The sequence below is a fragment of the Globicephala melas genome, chromosome 4 (genome assembly GCF_963455315.2).
Source record: "Globicephala melas chromosome 4, mGloMel1.2, whole genome shotgun sequence".
Classification (NCBI taxonomy): Eukaryota; Metazoa; Chordata; class Mammalia; order Artiodactyla; family Delphinidae; genus Globicephala; species Globicephala melas.
In genome coordinates this window covers 35,882,855-35,904,323 of record NC_083317.1, presented here as the reverse complement: position 1 = coordinate 35,904,323, position 21,469 = coordinate 35,882,855, and the positions used below count along the sequence as shown (strand labels likewise).

General features: G+C 32.5%; 1 long non-coding RNA gene across 1 annotated transcript in view; it reads right to left on the bottom strand.

Annotated features, from left to right (window-relative positions):
* Positions 1–21,469, bottom strand: part of LOC132597189 (uncharacterized) — a 254,241-nt gene that overhangs the window by 8,083 nt on the left and 224,689 nt on the right. The window contains exon 5 of the long non-coding RNA XR_009563602.1: positions 13,515–13,636. This is a non-coding gene — a long non-coding RNA (uncharacterized lncRNA). The remainder of the gene's footprint in view (positions 1–13,514; positions 13,637–21,469) is intronic.

The following is a 21,469-nucleotide window of genomic DNA, read 5'->3' as shown; positions in this document are numbered from 1 at the left end:
AAAGCAGCAAGAACAAAAGCAACTTGTTATGTACAAGGGAACCCCCATAAGATTATCAGCAGACTTTTCAGCAGAAACACAGCAGGCCAGAAGGAAGTGGCATGATACAGTCAAAGTGCTGGGGGGAAAAAAAAAAAAAAAACTTCCAACAAATATTCTACCCTGCAAAGTTGTCATTCAGAATTGAAAGAGAGAATTTTCCAACAAGTAAAAGCCAAAGGAGTTTGTCACCACTAGACTGGCCTTACAAGAAATGTTAAACGGGCTCATTTAAGCTGAAATGATAGGACACTACTTAGTAACAGAAAAACATGAAAATATAAATCTTACTGGTACAGGTAAATGTATAGTAAAATTCAGAATAATCTAATGTGATAAAGGAGGTGGGTTACTCATTTAAAGCTAGTGTGAAGACTGAAAGACAAAAGTAGCAAATATATAACTCAACTATACCACTTTTTTTCATATATAAGATGAAAAGATCTAAGTTGTGACATCAGAAACACAACATATTGGAGGGGAGAGTAAAATTGTAGAGCTTTAGAATGTGATTAAACTTAAGCAATTATCAACTAAAACAGATTGTTTTAAATACAAGTTGCTTTATGTAAGCCTCACGGTAACCACAAAGCAAAAGCCTATAGTAGATACACAAAATATGGAGAGAAAGAAATCAAAGCACATGACTATGGAAAATCATAAAATCAGAAAGGAAGAGAGAAAGAAAAGAGGCAGGGGATTGGGGAAATGGGCAAAATTGTAAAGACAGTTAAAAAATAAAAATTTTCAGCTATAAAATAGATGTCATAGGGATGTAATAGATAGCATGGTGACTATAGTTAATAATACTGTATGTGTATATTTGAAAGTTGCTAAGAGAGTAGGTCTTAAAAGTTTTCATCACAAGAAAAAAACTTTGTAACTGTACATGGTGATGGTTGTTAACTAGACTAACTAGACTTACATTTCACAATATATACAAATATCAAATCACTATGTTGTACATCTGAAACTAATGTCATGTCAATTATATCTCAATGAACAAAAAACTAATATTTTGATTGGATGACAACTCTGAGGGTTATTGAGAAGGGTGTGATGCATTTTGTAATATGAGAGATGTGACTAAGTGTAACAAAGAGGGCAGATTGTGGAAAATAAAATTATTGTTCTCAAATATTCATTTATCATTAATCTACATTCTTTGCCATGTGAGTTTACAATTTCTCTCATTAAAGGCAGAGGGTATTTCCCCATGACTGAATTTCGTGTTGGCCATATGATTTTCTTTAGCAGATGGGTGATAAGTGGACTTTGCTAATGAATAGGGACTTTGGAATAAGATGAACTTGAGAGCACTGATTACAAAACGGGACAAAATGTACTCAAGAAAATTTTTTTCTCACCCAGACAGCTACACAATATAAAAGATATAATATACTTCTTAAATATTATAGATTTAAAATATATTTTTATATACCTACGTAGATATAAAATATGTAAACATGTATTTTAAGCAGAGGCTTGAAATATGCATGCATGATGGGGCTCATCATCTTGTACTTTTATCATCACATTGAAAAAAAACAAGAATGTTGCTCTGCCCGGCCTGCTGGTCCGAAGAGCATGAGACATGTGAAGACCTAGATTGAACCTGTAGCTTGGAGACATCCTAGCCAATCCTACCGAAAATTTACCAACCCACACAGACTGCACATTCATGAATGAGAATAATCTTTGCCCTTTTATTTTGGTCACTAACTTTTCAGATGGTTAGTTAAGCAGCATTATTGGTATGATAATTAACTGATACAAAAATATGTAGAATAATTTGGAACATGGTAGGAGACCAATAAATTCTTCTTTCATTTTATTATATTAATTGATTAAGCAAAGTTACCTAATTATAACAATATGATATAAATGAAAAAATATTCTCTAAAAAATCAATACATTGACTGAGCAAACTTTACATTGCTAGTTGTTTTGTAAACTACATTTATTTTTTTCCCAAAATATGTTGCTTGTGTATTTTATCCATGGTTGTATGCTTTAATGGCTGATATTTTTTTTAATATAACAGGATTTAGAAAAACACAATTATATATATATATATAAAATATTGTGTGGCTGGGTGAGAAAAAAATTTTCTTAAGTGAACTTTGTTTCAGTATGTCTTATTCCAAAGTCCATATCCATTGTTAAAGTCTAATGAGTAAAGTTTACCCTTTAAGATACTATAGATAATTTTAGATACCTGCTAAGTTATTTGATTCAATCTTTATTAAGATCTTACCATGTTTAATATATTATGTATAATTTATATTTATGTATGCATTTATTTACTATTTATAATCACGTATTATTCTGGTAAAGGATTTGAGGCAGCTTCCAGCTGTGCACATGCAAAAATATATTAAAAAAAATGAGGTAAAGGAGATAGAAGGCCAGTAAATAGAGAAAAATTAATTTAAGCCATATGGTATGTTTATTAAAAATGCATATGTTAAGTACTGGATCATTGAGATAGCCATGGATTTGTTTTGAACTTCTTAGTAGCCAGAATGAAGATAAATTATGGAATGTTATATGATTGACAGAAGGATTTATAATATCCATCAATTTTATTAGGAAAAACACAGCTTTTCTGGTAATGAGGAGTGAGGAGGGTCTCCTGTGAGCCCTTTTAAATAGATCATTCTACACTAATGTGAGCAGTGATCTTGAAATTATCCTTGTTACAAACGCAATAGTGATTCTTTTGGCTTAATGCTAATATAAGCCATAATGCAATTCAAAGCAACAGTCAATACATTTGATTCTGTTAGAAATTAATTTGGTTTAAATATAGAAATATCTTTATTTCTGGATACATCAAATTAATAAAATTCAGAATGGATAGAATGCACAGATTTCAGGTAACTATCATTGATATTATTTTTCATGTTTACAATTTAATGAAAATTTATTAGCAAAAAAAAAGTTAAGTTCTTTGTGCAAACCTTAGGTGAGGGAAATACATACTGCTGATCTGTTCATTCAACAAGTATTTGTTAAATATTGTATTAACGTCTTTAAAACAAATACTCGTCTTAGAATGTATTGACCCTGTGTCACGAATATGCATGTTCATTTACTATACTATTAAAGTGTACTTTATATACATCTTAAGTACACTGACCATTTATCAAAAACATTCACATTTGTAATGCATACCTTTCTATCTAATATTTACTTTCCTCCCACATATACACAAAAAATGTGTCTTTCATCCTTCAGAAGTATGTAGTTCTTGTATGTAACAAAAGGCAACAGGAAGTAAAATAACTACATCTAGCTTTGTCAGCAAGTGAATGTGTTTAATTGTGTTTTTTTTAGTTCAACCACTAGAAACAGAGCCAGGTTGTTAGACATGGAATATTGCTTAATACCAGCTTTGTCCCCAACAGGGGACTCAAAAGACTTTGTTGCCAGGAAACACAGAACCAAGTGTAGCACAACAGGCACAGAATGGGCACGGTTGCTTTCAATGGAACTCTCCACAACTTTAATTGCTCCAAGAAGTCTATGTTACATGTTTATCTATTCCCATCTATGCAGCCTTTGCTTGTTTTCTCTTTATTTTCATAGTTACATGAAAACGCTCTGCTGGGCGTTTTCTAATCTATTCTATCATTTCTATTGTCCTATATTAATTCATACACTGTAGTCAGTTAATCTTCACCCTACTAAAATGTCTTAAAATAAAACTTTCATTCACATTGAATTTTGTTTTTTCTGTCATTTAGAGAGATTATTTACATCCTAAATAAATTTTTAAATGTCTAAGTCTAAATACATAGATTCCATTGACCAAATCTTCTTTCGCATAGTAATTGAAACACTGTGTAGTGGAATCATCCACAGATTTTTTGACAGCTTGAGTATATTTGCAGATGGTGGATAATCACTATTCCTTTTAAAATCTAATTTTATAATGATGATAACTAAGAATTATTTTCCTAGCTTTAAATAGAGTATATATGGTAACTGCAGATTAGTCAAGAAAATGAAGGCAGAAAAAGGTGATCAATCTGTAGCTGTAAGACAGTAACAAGAACAAATTACCTACAGCAATAATAGTATAATGTTAATTGGTTGTTTTAGAAAATAAATTTGATTTAGATGTATCTTTAAGGAAAAGAGACTATGTCTTTTTGTGTTCAAGTAAATCATTTATTAGACAGAGTGCTAGACCTGACAAAATGCTATTTCAACAACAAAGTGACCAATGTTATATGTAAGAAACTAAAAAATGAACTATACAGAAGTCTCTCAAGTTAAAAATGAACTTTTTTATGCTCTTGAGGATTACTATACTTAAAAAAATTAGAGTTATAACAGAAAAAAATGTTTTACCCAATTTTCACAATGTGCATTTATCTTCCTCTATAATCAAATATTATTATATTTAATTATATATTTATATAATTAAATATAATAATAAATCCAAAATAGTTGACTAATATAAACCAATTAAAATTCAAATTTCATTAATAAATTAGAGTTAATTGCCTAAAGATTAAATTATCTTAATACTATTCATTATATTGATATTAACTAAGGGCACTATCATACAAAAACTAAAATATAATATCTATTTAGAAACTAAAAATTATTAAATACAATATGACATTCGTCTTATAAAATCTGATGGTTACCATAGAAAGATGCAATAAAGGGGTTTTAGAAGTAAAATATTTGTATACTTGATTTATTTTTGCAGGTTAATGACCAGAAAGACATCTTTCTTTCAGGAAAAACCCATCAATTACTACATACCTACACTTACAATCCATCTTTATCAAACCATATGAGTTGAAAAATGATTTTGTTTTTATTGTATTAGTTTTATAAAATTTAATGAGTTTGATAAATCCACCAGAAAATGGCACATGTACTGAGTTGATGTAGAAACCATGGTGATCCTTCAAAAGATTTAGTGGCTTTTGACAGCTAAAACTTTTACATTAAAATGAATATTTTCATGTGCTCCAGTAAATAAATGTTTGTTAGTAAGGAAATGTACATAGGTTAGGTATATGAAACACAATAACTAACGAGCTTTGGACAAGAAGAAGTTCAAGTCGTATAATGTGATTTATCTGACATTAGGAAAAAATAAATCTGGGATGACCAGAGCTAATTCTATGTAAGAGTTTGCTGTCATTGGTGTACAAGTTGACCATCTCAGAGTCACACCGATGGTTACATGATGCCTTTGCCCAATCAGTCTATTAATCAATCAATAAACACACACACACACAATCAGACTAGGAAGCAAAGGTCATACTTATTGACTAGGAAGCGAAGGTCATACTTCACTGTATAGGAAGCACCCCACTGTCACTCTTATTGAATAACCAGGTAATTTATGTTATGACAGCACTGATCTACACCTTGTTTCTTAGTAATTTAAGATTTTTTCTTTGGATAATATTTCTCAAGTTTCTTTATGTTTTCTAATTATTTTATTATTTTCCTAGACCACAACTTTCTGATATACGCAGTACTCATACGTGCAATTCTGCAATGTCACACAATTTGGGGTCTTTCATTCAGCAAGAAAATCTTCTTTAGCCTCTTGGCTTCTGATAGAGGAACAGATGGCTTAGAATCATAAAAAAAAATCCACTCACACACACACACACACACAATGGAATAAAGGAGACGCAGAAGTAGACAAAAACGTTAACTACATGTCAACATGTCAATCCTGACGCTTTAAGGAAGCCTGCTGTCAAGTTCATGATTGGTTTAATCTCCAGCTATACATTATTAGGGTAGTAATCTCAGATTTAAAGGATTGTAGCTGAGCATGGAGATGTTCAGTTTTAGATAAGCAATCACTTAAAGTTCTGCATTTCTCTACTGTTACTCATTCCTGCCATCCTCTCCTGCTGTAGTCCTCAAGTTTCATGAATAAGGAAGTCTTAAAGGGCATTCCTCAAATCCAGCAAAATTGGACAAATTGAAATTCATGCTAATGAGTGAAACACAAAGGAGTTTGGGAAGTCTTCAATTACTTTTGTTTCTAGAGACAGAGGAGTTTGATAAAAGAAGATTTAGAGAAATTTAAAGACTCCATATGTTCCTCATATTAAATAAAATTGATCCTCATAGTTCTTAAACCTGAAACACTGAAAACATAACCATTATTTCTACTTGGTCCCAACATTTATTAGGTAATTCTATTGGAGTTAGAGTGAAACAGATTTGGATAAAATGTTATGATTTATTGTAACTCTACTAGAAAATGCAGACACTGAGAGCATTCAAACAAGATGAAAAATCACCATATTTTTTAAAGATACCAAAATTCCAGAAAATTCCCAGGCATAGTCTAGAATAAATTAAAGCATAATGACCCCTGGTAAAAGAAGAAATAGGAGCAGAAGAATATGTCAAGTTTCAAAAGAGCTGAAAGTCAGGGAAAGACATTGATTCTAATCCCATTGCATCCAATGGGAAGCACCATGTACGCAATCTGCCATGTCAAACCACAGATTGATTAATTAGCATTGCTTTTTAGATCTTAGGATCTGCATATATATCAACTGTGCTATCTTTTCCTACTTAAAATATTACACAAAGTATTGAGTATCTAGAAATTTAACTCAAATATTAGGAGTTTTTATAGTCTGCTGAATCTCAAACTTCAATAAACCCAAATACTGTGAATTAGTTCAACTAAAAAAGTTAACATCAGGATAAAATTGAGAAATATTAGTGGGTAGTTTCCCATACCACCTTTCCATGTGTCCTTTGAAACCTCTGGCACTTCTCTGAACAGTAATATATAAGGCTGTAATTTCCCCTAAAATGAGTTTTCCACCAAACAAAACAGTAATGGCATTCTTAGCTTTAAGATAAAACCCATAATCCAGGTATAAGACAAAGAGATTTGGGTAGAACATCTTATTAAAAAAACCCATTTCTCCCTCCCCCAGTCCATTTTACTTAAGTAGACACTTCTATTTTTCTCCATCCTAGATACTGACATTTTTTGTTGGAGGAAGAGACAAAGTTAGATATTGAGAAGGGTATCTAAAAGCATTTCTCTACCTTTTCCATATACTTATACCAAGTGATATCCAAAAGTGTGGTGATATTGAACATCTGGATACAACTAGTAATTTAACAGTGATATAACCTGTAATGAACTTCCCATCTGGTACTCTGAGAAGTGTGTGCACTCAGAATTTCCCTCAATGGTATGGCATACGAGCAGGAGAATAGGCATAACTGAGGGGTACGTCAGGGGCAGAGCAGCCTTGCTTCCAGCAGCCCTGGAATATCCTGTGAGACATGACAGAGATAGACAAAAGACCCAAACAGGTCTTACATTCATGCCTAGGGGTAAATTCTGAATTGTCAGTTTAAATCTGAAGTGGCTGAGGAAACAAGAGAGTTGCTCATAAGAATATTTACTGCCAACAGGCAAAGGAGAATTCAGAATAGATTCAGAAACTAAGATAAATTATAGAAAACATTTATTTCACATCTGAATACGTGATTTAAAATTGTATACTATAGTTTATTCCCGTTGTATTTTTGATAATTTTGCTTATGTTAAATAAGTTTTCTATTTTTTATCTCTTGTTAATGGTTTATTTACACAAGAAGTATAAAGAAGCAATACTAGTGGGCCAGTTAAGGGAATGACCTAGTCCTCAAAGAAGGCTGGAAATCCTTCTTTCCCTGGTTAGGTATGCATTTGTCTCCATGCATTTCAAAGTTTATCTCCTATTACACATTAAATTATTTAATCAAAGCCTTTACTGAGAAGGAAACTATATAATATGAAGAGTAAATATTACTCTTCTTAGCAACTCTGGAAAACCAGAGATTAAACTGCCTTCTCAGAATAAAAACAAAAGTGATTCTAGGGAGAGTTTAGGAAAATCAATGGAAAAATAGAGTTGTGTTTATAAAATAGTTTATAAATTCTATGGAAGAAAGTAAATTTTTTCTTCCAAGTACATAATCATATTATATTATCCAATCTCCGTGAACTACAAATGGAGCAGGATATACATGGCAAAATTTATCAGTTGAAGATCCTCCACAGTAATTTAATACTGAAAATGAAAGAAAAGATAGTTTTGAATATCTCTTTAAGTTTTTGCTTTTTTAACTGTGTGACAAATAGAACTTTTTGAACTGTCTCAACAACAATAACAGATAAACTGCTTCATTGACTTTCTCTTTTATTTTTTAAATTGAAGTATAGTTGGTTTACAATATTGTGTTAATTTCAGGTGTACAGCAAAGTGATTCAGTTATATATATTAAAAATATATAAATATATATATATTAGATTATTTTCCATTATAGCTTATTATAAGATAATGAATATAGTTCCCTTTGTTATACAGTAAATCCTTGTTATTTATCTATTTTATGTATAGTAGCTTGTATCTGTTAATCCCAGCCTCCTAATTGTTCCTTCCTCCTCTCCCTTTCCCCTTTGGTAACCATAAGTTTGTTTTCTATGTCTGTGAGTCCGTTTCTGTTTTATATATAGATTCAATTGTATTATTTTTTTAGATTCCACATATTAACTTATTTTCAAATACAAAAAAGAGAAGGAACATTACTGATATTTCATTGATAACTTCCTTATTTGTATAGATATTGGGAAGGTATGTGATTATTTTGAGTTTACAGATATGATATTTCTTTGATTTACCATATCTTCTTGATCAACAGTGTTATCTTCTCTATCAAGCAACATAATATCAGTGTTCATATAAATAATAAAATTATAAATTGTTAGAAAAATATTATCTAATTATCAGCTAATTATCAGCCTTTGTTTATAACTTCCCTAGAACTAAACAAATAGTTTCAAGGATGATCTCAAATTTCAGTGCTATTCAAAGTTTTGTGTAAATTCTAGCATTTTAATCATTATGATGAGCCAGTGTAATACAGTATACCAAGTTTTAAAAATAAAAAGATGAATAAAATAGGCAAATATCACCTGCCCACAGTCCATGAAAGGAGTGACTGAATTTTTCTTGATCACTACCATGTCTCCTGTTCTTAGTATTGGCCTGGTACAAATGAGATATTCAATAAAACATTTTGAATTACACAACTAAGACTGCATTTACTCAGTAATGAACTGTGTGTTTTCTTTCATATTTTAATAACTTGAAATCAATCATCATTAATATCCTTGAAGGTATAGAGCTCTTTTAATGATAAACATTGATAACTCTGAGCAGAAAAGAGATTTGACAAACTGAGACCTCAGACTTTTGAAAGTTTGAGCTTTGTTCAACCCTATTTATTTCACTTGTACTATCATTCCTATGTATATATTCCTATATATACACGCATACATGATTAAAACAATATAAAAAATGTGTAAAAGTTATCCTTCAATAACAATAAAACTAAAAATTCTAAATGAAAAACAAGACAAGACTTTACTCTTAAAATGCAGTCTCATAGATTCATTAAGCATCAGTAATAAATAATTGTACTACCTTGTAAAATATAACAGAATACCAAATAGGGATGATGACTGCAACAGAACTAAAACCAGAAAATAAAGATAAACTTAAAACGTGGGAAAAGTGAATAAAAATTTCTGCCAATAACATTAACATTGCAGATAAATTATCAAGTTTTTGCCTGTAAGCCCTAAAAGAATGTCAAACCTCAGAAGGGGAACGTTGAATCATGTCCCTATCTGTTTCTAGCTCTTAGAAAAGAATAATATACCATATATCATCACTCAACTCTGAATATTCCAGAGCCAGTCAGAGCCACAGTTGTACTACCTCTTTTTTTTTCTTTCTGTGCGTACTCAGACACTATGATTTTCATATTCCAAATTACAAGAAGAGCAAGTAACATTTTAAAATGCTTTCTCATGTAAATAAAATATCTGCAGAATAAGAAGTTTGGTATTTATACCATAGGTAGAAGTGAAATGTATGACAACAAAAGCAAGAAAGCCTAGAGGTGATAATTAAATGAATACTACTTCAAGATTCTTACACAGTGCTTGAAATAGACTGTGATAAGCGAAAGGCTTATACTATCACCCAAAAGCAACTACTAAGATAACAAAACATATCTTCTTGATCAACAGTGTTAGCTTTAGCTAATGAGCCAACAAAAAAGTTAAGTTGAATTTTAAAATGTAGTAAATTAACCGAAAAGAAGTCAGAAAAATATGGAAAAAGGGACAAAGAATGGAATTAATAGAAACCAGATAGAAGTATTTAATATTTAAACATAATTATATCAATAATCACATTAAATATACATGATATAACACTACTTTAAACATCAGAGATTATCAGATGAATAAAAAAGCAAAACCCAACTATCTGTTTACATATAAAGAATAATATAGGTTAAAAGTAAAATAATGAAGAAAGATATACTAACACTAATCAAAAGAAAGCTGGAATAGTTATATTAGAAAAAGTAGATTTCAGAACAAAGAATAATGACAGTGATAAGGTAGGTCACTTTATGATGATAAAAAGGTAATTTCATGATGAGAACACAATAATCCAAAATATGTATGCATCTATTAATAGAGCTTCAAAATACACATAGCAAAAACTAGTAGTACTTCAAATAGAAAAATCCACAAATATAGTTGAAGATTTCAATACTATTCTCTGAATAATTGATATGACAAACAGACAAAAATGCAGTGAGGATACAGAAGACTTGAACAACATTCTCAATAATCTCCCATAACTGACAGAACAACTTTATGTCTAACAGCCAGAACTATAAAGAAAGCAAAGTCCATCAAAATGTGAAGAATAAAGGAATTTCTGTATATTTTACCATGGAATATTGCTTAACAATAAAAAGGAATATATTATCTGTACACACAATAACATGTTGAATTCAAAATAATTACTCTGAATGAAAGAAGCCAGATAAAAATAAAGAACAAATACTATATATTTATAAAATTATATAATATGCAATCTAATATGCAAGGACAGAAAGCAGATAAATGATTGCCTGGAGATGAAGGTATGGGGAAGGTCAACAGAGAGAGATTACAAAGAAGCATGAGGAAAGTTTTGAGGGTGATGGATATGTTTATCATTTTGATTGTGTTGATATTTTTATGATATATACATATATCAAAATTGATCACATATTGTACATTAAATATATACAGTTTATTGTATGTTAGTTATACAATATCAATACATGTACTAAGTTGTTAAATTGTTATTTTAGTTATTATAAGAGGGTTCTCATGGATATTAGTCAATCTTTATACAATATTTCTGAGAATGATGATAATTTTCTGGATCTGATTTTGGAAATGGATGTATTAACTGAAGAACTGTTGACACCAAGAGGCTTTGAAGCTAATATTTTTATTAGGCCATTGTTATGAGCATTAAAGTTATGTAAAATGATGATGGGACTTTTAGTAACACAGAGGAGTATGTCCTCTGTTATGAGCATTAAAGTTATGTAAAATGATGATGGGACTTTTAGTAACACAGAGGAGTATGTCGCCAAAATTCTCAATGAATATGTGATTGAGAAATGAAGAGGGCACCATATGACTGCCACAAAGAGAGAAGGGAATGGTATAGTGAAATTTCATGAATTTTGACTAAAGAAAAATCTGTATGAAATAGTACAAGTAACTATCTGGAAACAGTAACAGGGAATAAACTATTTATAAAATGTTATGCCTTGTGCAGAGTGGGGAAGAATGAGAAACCTCCACTTCAGGGTATTTCAAGTAAAGCAATGTCTTTGTTAGAGATAAGAATACAAAAGAGTATGCTTTGAAGATGTTTGAGAGTATAAGAGAATGTCTTTGCTTCTAGCCCCATATTCAGTTATACCTATAAGCAAGTTGTCCTCCCATACCAAGGATTTAAAGTCTCACTCAGGATTCCTGGACTTATCCAATACCCTTTCACTTTAGTTGACAACTTAATCCTGGCTATAGAGCTTCAAAAGCTTACCTCAAACACCCATTCAGTAATTTCTATCATATTTAAGTTTTGATGTAACACATACAACTTATTTTAATTTAACAATCTAAAGTGTTTTTTTTTCCCACTTTGATCTCATTGTATATGTTTGATTATTGATAGTCTTCCTATCTCTTATTAGTTCTTCTTCTACAGACTGCAAGACATCCCCTGAAAAATGCCTGTTTGGTCAAATCATCTGTAATAATATCTGCTATCCGAGTTCTTTATAATCTGTCCCATCCACCTGGATACATGCCGAATATGTAAGAAGTCTGCTTTACCAGCTCAGACACTGCCTGGGTGGCCCAGCTGTTCTGTTTCATTCTAAACCATGTTGCTCTGTCAATGTCCCTAGCACTACTATGCCCTTGCCTTTAGGACTCTAGTGACATATTTTTTCATCCTGTCTCAGGATGAAGACACCCACTTCCTCTAAAAAGATTTTAAAAGAGACCATTAAGAAGACAAATTCTGGAAATAGCTTTGAAAAAATTAAACTATCAGATCATCTTTCTGTTATTGGAACAATATACAAGTTTGAATAATTAATCAATCATATAGGTCAATGAGTAAAAGGAAATGATAAACATTAAGAGTTGGCAAATGATTTTTTAAATGCTTTAAATTAATGCTGATTTCATGTGTATGAAAATCAATGTAATTTCCATGGAAAAGGAAGGTCAACCCAACAGAATTAAGGTATGTCAATTTTTTTTTTAATATGTAGCAAAGTCAAAAATAGAGAAAAGATAATTTAATAGCTTGCACCCATACAGTGAATTAGTGGTAAATCAGGAAATAGACCACGGTTTTCTGATTCCTACAATATCTGTGAACAGGATTATAAAGTTCTTATTTAACAGTATAGGTGAGACTATCAATGTACATATTAATTTAACAACATAATTCTTCTAATCATATCTTTTCTGGTTCCCAGACTTTGTCATATCATTGATTTAGGGACCATAGCTAGATTAAAAATAGCTTACATTTTCAGATAAATTTAGAGAAGTGTAAAAGCTCAGACCCCACAGCAGAGCTAATATCCTTAAAAAGAAGAATATTAAGGCAGGTCAGTGGTCAAGAATATCTTGACGAAAAGTTAACTGAAGTATCAATATAAGTGTCTGAGCCTATATTCTGTTTCTGCTGTTTTGCTAAATGTCTTTTGTGTGTAGGTTGAGTGATGTCTGTTTATTCATTTTAGCGTCACTATAATTCTATGAGGTAATTTTTACATCCTCCATTTTACTGAATAGAAAACTAAGATCTGAGATTTAGACTGAAAGTTAATTTTTAGGAATTCTAATGTGAACCTCTTTTATATCAGAGACCATATTCTTTTCATTACATCCTGCTATACCTAAAGTACCCCTTAAAAAGAAAAGAAAAACACCTCTTCATTGATACTAATCCATTTACTTATAGTATCATTTCTTACCTCAGTTATGCTTAAAATATCTTTAAGCAAAATATGATTACCTTTGAATTTGAGGATGGGTTTCTTGGTCAGTCAGTAAAGTCTACAATTCTATTCAGCTCTTCAGGTTTCTATATGTGACATGATCAAGTTCCTTAACATCTTAGAACCTCAGTTCATGTATCTGAAAAATAGAAATTAAAATAAGTGTGTTACACACATACATATACCTAAGGTCTTCCAGGTAAATGATAACAGTTTCCTTTGCTCAATCTTACCTAAATGTACTTTACTTAATATATCAATGCCCATATCTTCATAGGTGTTTAGAAATATTATTAATCATAATGTAAGTAATAACTTCACACTCCTGAGAAAGGTACTAAATTAAAGGATTGTAATCTGATGAAAAGAATCTCCTCACCAGATGGCTGTTCTCTCAGGGAGCAAAGACCTGTCTACAAAATTAGCAAGGCTGACAATTTCTCTTTTCTTTGACCTCAGTTAATATACTCTCATTCCAACTTACTTTAAAAGATAAAAAGCTTCCCAAATATTTCCCTTCTATTACTCTTCAATCCACAGAGTCTATTCACACTAAATTAGATTCTTTCATCTAATGGTAAGAATAAATCAGCTTATTTGCTCATCCCAGCTTTATTGCTACAATTTCAATAGACTTAATCTCTTGAAATATACAAAACTCAATACACACTTCTCCTCCTGATTGCCATCTCCTGTGCATTAGACAGAGATGCCTTGAAACTTCTACTTATTGGCCAGAATCTTAGAAATGGATTATCTAATATGTTAATACTTTTCACTTTAACAAAGCTCATTTTTTCAGCCTATAATTACATACAGAATTTTAACGAAAGTTCCCTTGGTACCAACATGTATTACATAAAAACATTTCCATAAATTCACAAGTAAATATTTTGGGGGAATTTTTTCAATGTTCTTCCGTAAAATGATAATTTTTTTAAATACAGAAAAATATAAAAAATAACCAAAAAGATATTTATTCATTATTTATAATTTTTACTTGTTATCTACTATTTATACTTGTTATCTACTATTTTCTTTATCCCTGTAAAATAAACTATTCAGTTAAATTTAAAGTTTGCTTTGGGGGGAATTTCCTGTTGGTGCAGTGGTTAGGACTCTGTGCTTCCACTGCAGGGGGCAAGGGTTCAATCCCTGGTTGGGGAACTAAGATCCTGCATGCCATGTGGCACAGACAAAAAATAAATAAATTAATTAATTAATTAAAAAAATAAAGTTTGCTTTGGCACTCATCCCAGCACCATTCCCAAATTCATCTACATAAGTCAGGGTAATATTTATTTTACGTATATAAATATTGTAATTAACTATTTTTAAAATGTACATAAATAATATGTTTCTTCATGAATCATTCAGCAACTGCTTTTCAGTAAACTTTGTAAGATATTTACATGTTGACATATATAATTTTAAGCCATGTTTTATCCTCAATGTGGTATTGCATTATATGAACAAATATAAATATGAATGAAACAAATATGAAAACAACATTTCAGTTAACCATTCTCTGAGGGATGGCCACTAATTTCCTAAAATGTATTTAAGGAAATTACTAATGCAAATGGTGAGTAATTTCTGTTTAATTTTTAACTTAGTAAAATTTGGGGTTTCTTGGCTGTTAAGCAAGTACTATAAATATCAATAGCCAATATCTAAGTCCTCTCATGTACTTGAATCTGGAATATTTTACTGAGATCTACTTATATATAAAATATCTGAAAATGGGCTTCCCTGGTGGCGCAGTGGTTGAGGGTCCCGTCTGCCGATGCAGGGGACGCGGGTTCGTGCCCCGGTCCGGGAGGATCCCACATGCCACGGAGCGGCTGGGCCCATGAGCCATGGCTGCTGGGCCTTCGCGTCCGGAGCCTGTGCTCCGCAATGGGAGAGGCCACAGTGGTGAGAGACCCACGTACCGCAAAAAAAAAAAAAAAAAAAAAAAATCTGAAAATATTTTTACGCTCAGTTATTTTACTAGATATTTCTTGAGACATACATAAAGAGGAAAGAAGTACTTCAAAATCTGGCAAAATTCCATTAAAGTTCATATATAATGAATCAAAATGACAATACAATTATGTTGAAAGCAATAACAACAAAAAGCAAACAATGACTGTACTCAATATATATGCTCCAGATCCAATGAAGATCACATTGCAAAGAGTAGCTGGCACTTCTTTTTGAATTGTATTGTTCTGGTTCATTCATTCTTCCCAAATAAGACCATAATATATACCTTGGAAAATTTTTGATACATGTGGCCAGATTAGTGCATTGCCTACTCAGTGGACTTTCAGAAGGTTCCTTATATCTATGCTATGACCAGTTTTTCTCCCCATATTTCTGCTGTATTTGCATTGCATAGTTGAATTACTAATATTTGTAGAGTGATCAGTATTTCAAATTGGTTGAGGATAAAAGTACCAAATAATTGAAGGTATGTTAAATAATTATTCTTTTGTTACTATGATAACAGTGTGTATAAAAGATTTTTTTTAAATTGAAGGTACTTATGAATGTTACCAAAATATTAAGTTGCAATGGAAACACTGTGTTTCAAATCTGTGTTATATTTTTCTTTCTGGACACACAAGAAGATAATTTCCAGCCTCACTTATACTAAGATTAAAGTCATGTGTCTGGGTTCTGGCCAATGTGACTGGAGGAAGTGAAACATATTATTCTCAAGCTTCATAACAAAACCCTATGCAAAACTGTCTTTATTGTTTTTAATGCAAGTGTCACAAGATAAAACCTGGATAACTGAGTCAACACTTAAACAGCATCTTGACCCATATCTGATTTTTTTTTTGGGGGGGTACACAGGCCTCTCACTGTTGTGGCCTCTCCCATTGTGGAGCACAGGCTCTGGACACACAGGCTCAGTGGCCATGGCTCACGGGCCCAGCCACTCCGTGGCATGTGGGATCCTCCCAGACCGGGGCACGAACCCACGTCCCCTGCATCGGCAGGCGGACTCTCAACCACTGTGCCACCAGGGAAGCCCTATGTCTGATTTTGATGTGACGGAGAAATGAACTTTATGTTCATCTATGGAAATAATATATTATTTATTTATTACCACAATAACAGAATCACCTAGGTTATTCTAATATAAATTTGCAGTTGATTAGCCCTTATTGTTAAATGCCTAAATTGAAATTTGTTTAATTGTGTGAGGCAGGGAAAAATAAAACTTAGCTATAAATATCAAATTTTAACTCAATTATGTATGACAAACTTTACCTAAGAATTTGCATTTAAAGTTATCATTAAAATTATTTACTAGTAGTAAAAATATGTTTTTAGAATTGGAGTAACTAAATTTCAAATATTTTCTTGTAAAATGAAAAATCACATTTGTAAAGTTGAGCAATTATATTTGTATTTGTCCTTGCAATGAATAGGATAACTGTTCAATGGAAGTAGAAACTCCTAATGCAGTGTTTAAGAGCATGGTGTCTGGAATGAGACAGACTGGCTTTCTCTATTCACTCAGCAACTTCCTAAATGTGTACTTTGGGGAGAATTATTTACAATCCGTAAGGTTTAGCTACTTTTTTAAATCATTATTTCATTAATTTCTGTCTAGTTCATTATAATGATGACTCTAATGGGGCAGAGACCAAGTCAGGTTTTGTTCCCTGTTGTATTACTACCCCTAATACAGGGTCTGGACCAAAAAATCACACATCAAATTCTTCAAATACATTATAAGTTTTGGTAAAAATGAGAGACTGAAATATCTTCAACAGCTAGCCTGGTATATGGTATTAAATTAGAACCACAAGGTATTTAAATAATGAACTATAGATAAGTTATAACTCTGGTTAAAACAAATGTTGCAAATAGAGAATCACACATATACACATGGTAATATGTATAGTCACTGCTCTTTTAAACCAAAATTGCTTGCATGATTGTATGTTCTATGATGGTCCAAACTGAATTTTTAAGAGCTTCTTCAGAATTTCCATTTTTGTGATATTACAGTCTCAAAAATTTATTATTAAAATACATCAGGCAGTTAATCCAATCAATCATAAATATATCTATCACCAATATTAAACTAACACAAGTCTTTAGTTTGGAAGGATCTAGACCAGATTACCACTGTGTAAAATGACCAATGATAGAACATGAGTATTTTTGCCCATATTTGTTATTGATCTTATGTCTTATAACATCCCATCTCACTATGCAATGCTCTTCATGAAGAAAAATGCTGTCAGTGAAGAGCTTATAGTAGTTATTAGTGTATTTCTCACATCTAGCTGACCTCTTTTGTGTTTGGCACAAAATTTTATAAGAAAATTACAACTATGCTATATCTCATTGCTAGGTAGAGTTGGCCTATGATACTCCAATCTTGCTGACCTTGCCTCCAGCTGCTGCTTCCCATATCACATTAGCTCATGTTCACAATGAAAAAACAAAACGTGCACCTCCCACTTGTCCAATAGGCTTCACCACTTTTAACCTATTTTGTAGTTTTCTTAAGCATTTAAGCAAACAGCCTCATTAATTTTGGCAAGTAACATTAACACAGAAACCTCTCAATGCCAGTAGTCTTTAAATCTAAATACTAACAGGCTTAAATTTATCACAAAGTAGTAGAATTATTTTATTCCATTGAGATAAACAGCAAAAGCTATATCTTCTTCTCTAAAATAACCCTAAAAATAAGATATAACAAAATTAATTTGTGATTGGTCCATTAGTTCTACTCTTAAAAATAGTTGAAAAAGAGATATGGAAATAATTAAGAAATGATACATGAATTAAACTTCATCAGTTTGAACCAACCTTTAATTTTATTCACAAGCTTCGTGGAACTTGATTCCTTTGGTGTTCAACATGACACGGGCACTCTATACTAAAGATAGGGAAGAACTTTCACTACCCACTTATTATTTTTACAGTCCAATATTTCTGTCAAGTGCCTAACTTCCATAGTGAGAGGCACTGTAGAGAAATATAGATCAGTGCCATAGACAGGAATATGACCCAAGAATACCAACCAGAAATGCTCTGTTTTGTTTTTTATAATTTTTACCTGGGTAAAGCCCCCCTTCTACCTATAAAATATTATTTGATTTATTTAAAAGACAAATTCTTGCTTATTACTAGGTGAAATTCATAACTTTTATGCATGATGGAAATGGAACCTGTGAAAGATAGTTGAAGAGATTTGGAATTTGACAAATGATACTGTTAGGTTTATATTTTTGTCACCATTTCTAATCACAATAAAGAAGCCATAAAGCAAGCTAAAAAATATCAAATAAAGAAAGATGCCTATCAAGCTTGAAAATATTTCCTTCTGCCACACAGCAAAAAAAGGAAAAGAAAAAAATATTAGCTTAGCAAATTAAATATAGAAATAAATTGCAATGAGGATTCATGGTGAAAGAGTTAGCAGTATATTATGTGAAGTTATAAAATAAAAAATGTGACTCTATGACTAATATTTTGTTTTCCTTTTGCTTCCAGTCAAATGAAGGAATAATGCTAATTCTGGAGATCATGAGGGAAGATGATTATTTCTAAGTTCTCATCCTATTTGACAAAATTTTAGCAGAGTTGATAATGCATTTTTATTGAAACTCTTAATTCTTGGTTCTCAGAACAATAGTTTCTCTTGGTTATCACCAACTTGAGTGCTTAGGACACTCCTAGGTCTACTTTAATTGTTCTTCCACATCTCACGACCACTGAATTTTGGATAAGTGTAAGGGCTTATTCCAGTGTACCCTTTATGCACACTCACTTCTGTGATGATCTTAATGAATACTGGGGTTCTAAACGTGTTCTATAAAACTGTTTTTGTCAAAATGCAGATCTCCTTACATGAGTGGATTGCAAAACTAATTTAATAAATTAAAATAAGCAAGATTTAATGAAATTTAAAAAAAATCAGAAAAATAGACAAATTGAATTTCATCAAAATTAAAACCATACCTCAAAGGAAAAGTAGCTGGCAAAATAGGAGAAAATATTTGAAAATCATATATCTGATAAAGAACTAATGTCCAGAATATATAAAGAACCTTCAAAAGAAAAACAAGAAAAAGAAAAACAAGCCAATTAAAAATAGGCAGTGAGATGTCAGCAACAGGAGGCATGAGTTTCTTTTTATCTCCCCTTGAATTTACACTAATTGGACATCCATAACTGAAGAAAAGCATCTCTGCATAGCATACCAGGACACTAGAGATATCCATCCATCTGTGTACCTGAAAGTGGGTAGATTAGAACCCAGAGGAGGCAGTTGAGTGAGAGAAGTGGTAGCAGAAGCAGCCTCAGCAGAGAAGGTGGTGGCAGGTCTGGCACCTGTCCAAAATGACCTTTCTGACAGAGGAGGTGGTGAGTGAAAGAGGAAGTGGGGGTCTGCCTGGCCACATGTGCTGCAGCTGGAGGGACCCATTGCTCTCCCTGAGGAAAAAAAACAGAGTGACTGAGAGGAAGAAAAGGAAAGAGAGTTAGGCAGACCAAGAAAAGTAAAGGAAAGTATGTTCTGCTGTTTGGCCTTAGATTCTGGCAAGAGGACCACCCATAGAACTCTGGATTCCCCCCAACTTGAGGATATGCTTACTAGGTCATTGGCACTCCCAAAGCTCCAAGTGTTAAGTACACACTTAGCCCCTCTATACCACTACACCCCCTTTATTTCCCCTCCACCAGCATTTTTTTTTTTTTTTTTTTGCAGTATGCGGGCCTCCCACTGCCGCAGCCTCTACTGCCGCTGAGCACAGGCTCCGGACGTGCAGGCTCAGCGGCCACGGCCTCTGGGCCCAGCCGCTCCACGGTATTTGGGATCCCCCCAGACCGGGGCACAAACCTGCGCCCCCCGCATCGGCAGGCTGACCCCCCAACCACTGCGCCACCAGGGAAACCCCAGCTTTTTCTTTTTTATGCACATACTTCAACGTTAACATCAAGTCAGCTCCAGCAAGAGAAACTAAAAACTTGGGCATATTACCACTTTCTGTAAAGGCTCTAATTACTAAACTGTTGAACTGTTGGAACCAAAGTAAAGAAAGTCTTGCCTAAATAAGAAAGGATTTTGTTATTTCAAATGTGGCAGCAGAGACACTTTTTATCAAACACCATGAAAAAATCATGGTAATAGAATATCAAAAAAAGAAAATAACAATTTTCCAGCAACCAAACCCAAAGACTCTGAATACTGTGATATGACAACGAATTAAAAATAGCTGTTATATGGGGCTTCCCTGGTGGTGCAGTGATTGAGAGTCCGCCTCCCGATGCAGGGGACACGGGTTCACGTCCCGGTCTGGGAAGATCCCACATGCCGCGGAGTGACTAGGTCCGTGAGCCATGGCCACTGAGCCTGTGTGTCCAGAGCCTGTGCTCCACAATGGGAGAGGCCACAACAGTGAGAACCTTGCGTGCGGCAAAAAAAAAAAAAAAAAAAAATAGCTGTTATAAAGAAAGTCAGCAAGCAGCTCAGAAATGCAAAATAATTATTTCATGAATAAAACCAGCAAACGGAATGCTTACAATGCCAAAATTATAAAAAAAAAAAGAACCAAGCAGAAATTGTGGAGCTGAATAACTCATATAAATAAATGAGAAGAAGACTGTATTCAAATGCATTAGAAGTAGAGCAGATCAGATGGAAGAGAGAATAACCAAGCTCAAGGATAGGATTATAAAAATGATTCAGTTTTAAGAGGATAGACAGCTAAGATTTTAAAAAGCTAAGAAACCCTACAAGATCTATCTGACTCCATTAGGAAAGCCAACATAAAATAATGGATTTAGTAGAAAAAGAAGAGGAGGCTAAGAAAAGAGAGAACATATCTAAAGAAATAATAGGTGAGAACTCTCCAAACATGAAGAAGGAACTTGACATATAAGTGCACAAAGCAATAGAACACATTATCTCAATGTAAAAGACCTTCTCCAAGACATATTATATTTTTAAAAA